The 8224-nt window shown below is 35.3% G+C and overlaps 1 pseudogene; it reads right to left on the bottom strand.

The window, feature by feature from the left end:
• Window positions 1-1926: 1926 nt before the first annotated feature.
• Window positions 1927-2392, bottom strand: LOC125921602 (60S ribosomal protein L27a-like; annotated as a pseudogene).
• Window positions 2393-8224: the final 5832 nt, after the last annotated feature.

The following is an 8224-nucleotide window of genomic DNA, read 5'->3' as shown; positions in this document are numbered from 1 at the left end:
GAAAAGAATGCTTCCTCTTTTTTTATTAGATTAAATTATTTATAGGCAGGATGGTAAATCATGCAATGCTTGTGATAAAAATTGTTTGCACCAGTTCTTTATGATGCTTATATTACTGGTGGAAAGATGACCGTGCATATTTCTGAACCAAATTTAGCCAGCTGACAACATTAACCCGTGGGATTTGGAGAAAAACCAATCCTTTGTAAGTTATTTTTGAATATATATTTTATATTTATACTTATATTTAGAATATATTTATGAAAATTATTTCATATTTCCTCTGCCTGCAAGTTACCAACATTGTTCACTTTACTATGGAGGTCAGTAACATTGTCTTTCCTAAAAGCTAACCTTTCCCAGTGGACCATTATTGGTGACATAACCTTATCTTCTACCTCAATGATAAATTCCGCATGTTACTGGCAGATGATGGTATTCAAAATGCAGAAGGTGATGAGGAGATTGTGAGGATCTGTCACTTGAGTTAGACTCTGAAAGCTGGTAAGGAGTCCTGAATCCTGTTGTTGGCTCAGTCAAGATTTGACTTTTAATATCTCAATTGAACTTATCCATGGTATCTTTCTATACAGTATTGCAATTTGTTGTAAATTTCTCTTTGGCAAGCTTTTTTTTTAAAGTTTATTTATTTGCTTTGTGAGAGAGAGAGAGCATGAGTGGGGGAGGGGCAGAGAGAGAGAGAGAGAGAGAGAGAGGGAGAGAGAGAGAGAGAGAATCTCAAGTAGTCTCCACACTCAGCACAGAGCCGGATGCAGGGCTTGATCTCATGAACCCTGAGATCATGACCTGAGCCAAAATCAAGAGTCAGAGGCTTAGCCAAATAAGCCACCCTGGTGCCCCAGGAATCCTTTTTTTTTTAATGTTTATTTATTTTGAGAGAGAGAGAGAGAGAGAGAGAGAGAGAGAGAGAGAATGAATGGGGGAGGGACAGAGAGAGAGGGAGAGAGAGAATCCCAAGCAGTCTCCATACTCAGCACAGAGCCCAATGTGGGGCTCAATTGCACAACTGCAAGATCATGACCTGAGCCTATGTCAAGAGTTGGACACTTAACCAACTAAGCCATCCAGGCGACCCTCTTTTTTTTTAATTGTTTTTAAAGTTTATTTATTTTTGAGAGAGAGAGAGAGAGAGACAGAGTGCAAGCAGGGGAGAGGCAGAGAGAGAGGGAGACACAGAATCCAAAACAGGCTCCAGGCTCTGAGCTGTCAGCACAGAGCTCAATGTGGAGCTCGAACTCACAGACTGCTCGATCATGACATGAGCCAAAGTTGGGATTAACTGACTGAGCCCCCCAGGTACTTCTCTTTAGCAATCTTGCAGATTTTTTTTCCAAATGAAATGTGACATGAATTCTATTTGGACAATTAAGGTGGAAATAATTTTGTTTTTAATAAATATATGAAGAAGTTTAGAACAAAAATCATCCATGATTTTCTCTTCTGCCCTTGATAAGGTATGGGATCCTATATGTGCCATGCTTGGATAAAAAGCATGTTTAGGCACACATGCATATCAAGGTGCTAACGAAGGATCTTCTATTGTTATTGTGTCCTCCATCAGGCTACATAGAGGACTAAAGGTCAAGTAAAATAAAAGAATAAATTAAAGCAAAGGACTTAAATGAGTTCATCAATAAAAATTATGTTAGATATTTACCTTACATTTCCCTTCAACACACTCATCACACAAAATTTGCAAATAACCTGGGAGTCTTCATAATTATCAGATGGCCACTTGGTATTTTAGTATATTTCCTGAAACTACTGAAAAGAAATATTGAAAGTATTAGCTAAATTCTCAAAGTTTACAAAAAACATTTGTAACCTTCAGTGTCTTTTTTTTGTTTTGTTTTAAAGGAAAGCATTTGTTAGCATTTAATGAACCTCCCTCCACATGGCTTCAGGCTACCAGGACACAGCACCCTGTCCCCAACACCCACCCCCCCGCCCCTTAATCTTCTCAGCTCTTCTGTTAAAGAATTAGGTCTTCATGATGATATGCTGTTGTGAGGGCTTTCCCTTCCTCAGAACTTTGTAGTAGCCCAGTCACACCACATCAATGATAGGAGCAGCTCCAGTCTTGTTTTGGCAGCATTTACCCATGTCTGCTCCCTAACCAAGGTCTACAGTTTATAAAGGTTGATGGTTGAGTAGAAGTTCTGGTTCCTCCTTAAGTGATAATGCCTCATAGCAACTTTTCCAAAGTGACCTGGGTGATTTTTGTTGAAGTTGATCCTGTGGTGATGCATGCCACCAGCATTACTCCTACCTCTTGGGTGCTTCCCACATTTCCCCGTAAGGCCATGGCCATGGCTCACATGACCCTGAAGCTTCCTGGTCTTCCTCAGTCTGGATGGCATTGTTGGCAGCCCAGGCAAAAGAGCCCTCAATGTCTTTTTGGAACCATTATGCTAACTATTTAGTGAAGTTAATTTTACCAACAGAGACCTTAACAGTAGACCAGTGACTTGAACAATAGAATGAAAACTGGGATACTGTCATGAAACATCTTGATATGGAGAGGTTCTGAGTCTTTAAAAGATGCACCATAATTTGGTTGATTATAGCTGTATTCTGTAGGGAATGCATTATTACTTTAATTCCTTGGCAGTATTTTTCTCCCTACATAAAATGATAACTTCTCTTTTCCAATCTCAAGAATTTCTTTTCTTTTCTTTTTTTTTTAATGTTTATTTATTTTTGAGACAGAGACAGAGTGAGAGTGGGGAAGGGGCAGAGAGAGGGAGACACAGAATCTGAAACAGGCTCCAGGCTCCAAGCTGTCAGCACAGAGCCTGATGTGGGGCTCTAACTCATAATGGCGAGATCATGACCTAGGCTGAAGTCAGACGCTTAACCAACTGAGCCACCCAGGTGCCCCTCATCTCAAGCATTTCTATGGATCTAATCAGATTTCTTCCTTCACTTTACTATACTTATTCTGAAAAAGGTCATTCTAGTTCTTCTAATCACCGGCACTTTCATCCTGCTCTCATCTATGACATTTATAGTACAGGAGTCACCGATTGAGTGGATTGGAGGTGTGGAGATGAGCAGATGTGATGACTGCGAAAGTGAAGGAAGGCCAGTGATAGGCAGTGTAATTTTCAGGTTCTTACCCAAAGATTTACAAAAGAAGAAGCAAAAGTTGGGGGAATTCAAATTAAGGATCATGGCATCTTGGGGAAAACAAAATAAAACAAAACAAAACACAAAGCTAAACCACTTCATTGCTAACTTAAACTAAAGCCAGGAGTGCTTAATTCTGCTAAGGTCTATATTATGGATTCATTAAATTGGTTGAATGCTCTTTGCCACTTAGTTAATATGTGAGATTTGAATAGCTTAAAGTAATTGTTAGACTAATTGTTTTATGTTCTTAAATAAAGCATTGTGTTTGAAAAATTCTCTTTTTATGATCCCCGATCCTAAGAAAGCTTATTCTTGTGCCCTGAGGATACTCTACATTTTAAAATATCCTCTTGTCTTCTAGATGTACTTTGGATCTAGTTTGACGGAACCTTCCCGTCTTAAAGATTGCTATAAATACTTTCTTCAAGATAAAAGCTATTATGAATAATATGAAATACTTTTCAAAGGCAGGCAGGGTTGCATTCTGATCATGGAGCCAAAGTTATTTGGCTCCAAACCTCAACTTAACCATTTACACTCATTTGACCCCAACCGAGCTATTTCACATCTATCAACTTCTATTTCTGCATCTGTATAATGTTCTCCGTTATACTTACTTATCTAGAATTCTGTAAGCATGAATAAGGATAGTACTTTTCATGAGATAAGTGCTCAGTAAATTGTAGTAGTAGCTGTTTTATTATTGTTGTATTAATAAAATCTCTGTAGATAGTTCTTTGGTACCAAAGCAAATTATTAGTTTTTATAATCTATATAATTACATAATTTTCATTTTGTAAATTGTAATAAATCTTATTAATAAGTTAGTAGAAAACTAAGTAAAACAAGTATATCCAAAATGACAGAGAATACTATTTGTAATCCAGCCATGAGACAATGACTGTTAAGTAATGGATGATTCTTTTTTCTTAGAAGAGAAAAAAAAATTATTCCATATTGAAATAGACTCACTGTGGAAAATTCATGTCATAACACATGAGAAAATTTCTGTAGTATGTGTGGCTAATACCCTGGAGAATAAATTCATTTTCACCTTTGTGAAAATAGAGACAAGGTTTTTTGATGGTAAAAGTGAGAGCTGGCCAGCAGGGAGGAATGAAAGTCAGCCTATGGAAATGAGACACTCAATTAACAGGTATAGGGTTAGAAAAGTTGTGGTGTTTTAATTACCTCACAAGTTTTGAACAATCATTGTCCTTTAAACAATCCAAGGTAATTTGAGAGAATTTTTTTTTTCATAGCTCAAAGCACCCATGCACTAGGTAATAATTGTTAGCAGTGGAGAATTAATGTAATAATCTCTATTTTTTCTACAATTTTCTTGCATTAAACAGCATCACTTGTGTTTTTGTGTATATATGCTAGTGCTAATGTTTTGCCTTAATTATGTGTTTATATAAAATACAGTAGTATACAAAAGCATATTATATTTTTGGAATTTAATGAAACCTGTATAAGAAATTCTATTTAGACCCTATTACTCAAAATGTGATCTGTGGACCAGTAACATGGTAGCTTGTTAAAAATGCATACTCTCAGGATCTGCCTCAGAACTACTGAATCAAATATTACATTTAAATAAGATTTCAGGTAATTCAATACACGTTAAAGTTTGAGAGTCATTGGGTTAGGTCACAAAGCTATTCCTGAGGTCCTTATCCCTCCATATTATAAATACTTGGAGGATTTGCCTTGCAATTCCAAATTTCCAAAGTGATGGGAATCACCACATTTAACTAGTACATTAAGAAACAAATCTAAATTAAATGAGAACTAATTGCATACGGATATGTGTGAAATCATATTGTTTACCAAGGCTGATACCAAAACCCAAAGAATTGATAAGAGGCTGTAAATATATGAAGCGCTGTCCACTAACTAGATGAGGAATTGAACTAACTCCATGTAGGTACAGAGAGAATTACTGGGATCAATGAATAGATTTTACAGCAAAAGAGTTTTTGGTGCCAGATCACCGAACTGTGCATATGTGCAATACATTCTCTCGCAAATGATATCTATTTATCTCCTTTCCACAAGCAAGAGGCTATCCAGTTATTAGTCAGGAGCACTGCTGAAAGAGCCTTTTATGTGAGAGGTTTAAAATGAAAGATCTCAGAGGAACAACCTCAGAGGTGACTTTGAACTCTAAAATTCTAGGATTTGTCCACTCAGGTACTAAAAATGCCTGTGAATAATTGGATATATGTGACAAGTGAAAAGAGAACTGTTTGAATGAACATAAGTAGTGGTTAAGTTTAACAACTAATAAGAATAATCAGCTACACTGCCTATGCAGATTTAAGAGGCAAATTACATGTTTAACAAAGCCGAAGAACAGAGGTGCTCTTAGCTATTTTCTGAGGACTTGGGAATTCATTCATTATGCCCTCTGCTGGCTGATAAGCAGGGCAGCACTGATTTTTAGATCGGAAAGGAGACTGAACTTCCTCCTTGGGCATAATATTAGTAGGTATTTGCACATGAAAGAGAGGTACTAAGAAAGAGCAGGGAAAAGTTAATTAAGATAGCTCATGAGAGCTGCAACTTGTTTGATTCTTAGAAATTTATTTTTTATTATCTTTGTTATAGCAGTTGATTCAATTGCTGCCATATGGTGACACCAGCAAATAACTTTTACCTATTTTTTAATACTTAAATCAACTGTATTTCCAAAACCGGGCTGAGAATTATAATTCTATAAAGCTTCAAAAAGCATAATTAACTAAGTAATGTTAGTTTCTTAAACTAAAGATGAAAGATAATTTAAAATTACTTTAGAAGAGAAAACCATCTAAAGTTTCTTCCTCCGGTTCAAAATGTTTAGAAGTAGGTTTGCTTATGACTGAATCAACAATGAAGTTTAACTCACTACTGTTTTCAGGACGTAGTGGTGACTTTAAGGGAAAATCCAGCACATGGGGGAAAAACATACCATATGGAATATTTCTACCATCCCCAAATGGGGTATTTCTGCTATCCCCAAAAGTTCTTATTGTGCTTTTTTCTAGTCAGTCTCCAACATCTGCACATCCCAGGAAAGTACTCTTCTGAATCTTATCATACTTCAACGATCATAGATTAGTATTTCTAACCTTTAGCATGATTAGTAATCTATACTAACCAGTAAAGATTAATATAATCTTTTACATAGGATCATTAATATAATCTATACTAATCAGTATAGATTAGTCTAGATTAGTATTTGGCAATACTAATACCATTTCAATATAAATGACATGTTTGGTTTTTTTTTTTTGGTTCTTAAAGATTCATCCAGGTTGTTGACTTTATCAGCAATTTGTTCCTTTTATTGATGAAGAATATTCTAACAAATAGCATTCTGCTGTTTATTTGTTCTCTTGATAATGGACATTTATTTTACATTTTTAGCTCCTGTAAATAGCTGTTACAAATTTTTAATTTCTTTTGTATAAGTAGGAGTGGAATTCTGGCTATTAGGGTAGATGTGTAATTATAAAGAACTTCTAATTCTTTTTATGTAGTTGACTCTTTCTGCATTCCATAAGCAACGTATGAGAGTTCCAGTTGCTCCACGTCCTTGCCAACATTTGGCATTTTTAGTCCTTTTTATTGTAGTTGTTTTAAATTGTATTTCCTTGTGGTTTTAACTTGTATTACTCTGATGACTAATGATGTTGAACACCTTTGTCTATGCTAATTGGCTGTTCATATATCTTTAGTGAGTGGTCTGTTAAAATATTTGACAACTTTTAATTGTGCGATTTATCTACGTATTGTTGATTCTGAGTATAAGTCTTTATCAGATCAAGAAAAATTCCTGTTATTGTTGGTTTGCTGATACATATTTTTAAATCACAAATGGGTATGGAATTATGTAAAGTTATTTTTCTCCATCAGTTGAGATGTTTATGTATTAACCTTTAATTGATAAATTGTATTGAATGATTTTTTAAATGTTAAACTTCCCTTTAATTAGTAGGATAAGCACTACAGATTAAATCTTTTCTATGTATTGCTAATTCATTAGCTAATATTTTGTTAAAGACTGTTGTAACTATGATCACAAGGATTATTAGTGGATATTTTTTCTTGTGATATCCCTGTCAGGTTTTGGTATCAGGATTATGTAGAGCTCCAAAAATGAATTGATATGAATGATATTACCAGGTCAACTCAACCTACAAAGATGCTGAAAGGGTATTCCCTCACCTTGTCTTCCAGGAAGAGGAAAGGGTTTGCACTTTCAGATATTTGTGTGTATTTGTGGATTTATCCCTAGCAAAGCCCTAGAATCTAAGGTGGTGGAAATACTACGTATTTCTCATGCACTGCTGCATTTTTGGAAAAACAGATTGGGAAAAATTTAGCAGGGAAGAATTATGGCTCAAACAATGTGCTTTAGCATTTGGATGTCTTTCAGATCCATATACAACCTGCCTTTCCCACGCTGTCATCTAAGACATGGGGGATTTGACCTTGTCCCTGAAAACTCTGTGGCAGACCCATTGTGTGTCTGCCCAGACCAACTATTTAGCCCAAGGTGTAGTGGCTGCTATGCTTATGGCTCATGTATTAAGTGTTTGTTCTTGTCTGGAATTTGCTTTACCAAGGTTTCCTAGCATGTACCAGGCTTTAATAACCACACAGAATATTATGATTTTTAATTTATCTAGTGTTTCCTCATTATTTGATGGTAGGAAAGGTGTTTTGATCCCTCTACATCCTATTTGGAAGCAGAAAACCCACCAGCAAGTAAATACTTTAAATGAAACTCTCTCCCTGCAGATATAAATAGAGATAGAGATATATAGAGATAGAGACTTGGTATAGTTTTAGAGGAAGATTTTACTTTAATATATGTTTTATATTCTAAATTCTAGAATGCTTTTACATATATTTTATATAAATAAAGATATATATTAATGGATTTTAAAATAGTATATGAAATATTATTTTCTGTCATGAAGAGAATACATTTTCATTAATGAAAAACATTAAAGCTTTTTATAATTTGGCTTCAGTGATAACATTACTTGGTCTGGGTCAACTTTATAGTAAATCTGAG

Source organism: Panthera uncia, chromosome C2 (assembly GCF_023721935.1).
Source record: "Panthera uncia isolate 11264 chromosome C2, Puncia_PCG_1.0, whole genome shotgun sequence".
NCBI classification, from domain to species: Eukaryota; Metazoa; Chordata; class Mammalia; order Carnivora; family Felidae; genus Panthera; species Panthera uncia.
The sequence above is the reverse complement of the archived record's forward strand: the minus strand, read 5'-3'. Positions and strand labels throughout refer to the sequence as shown.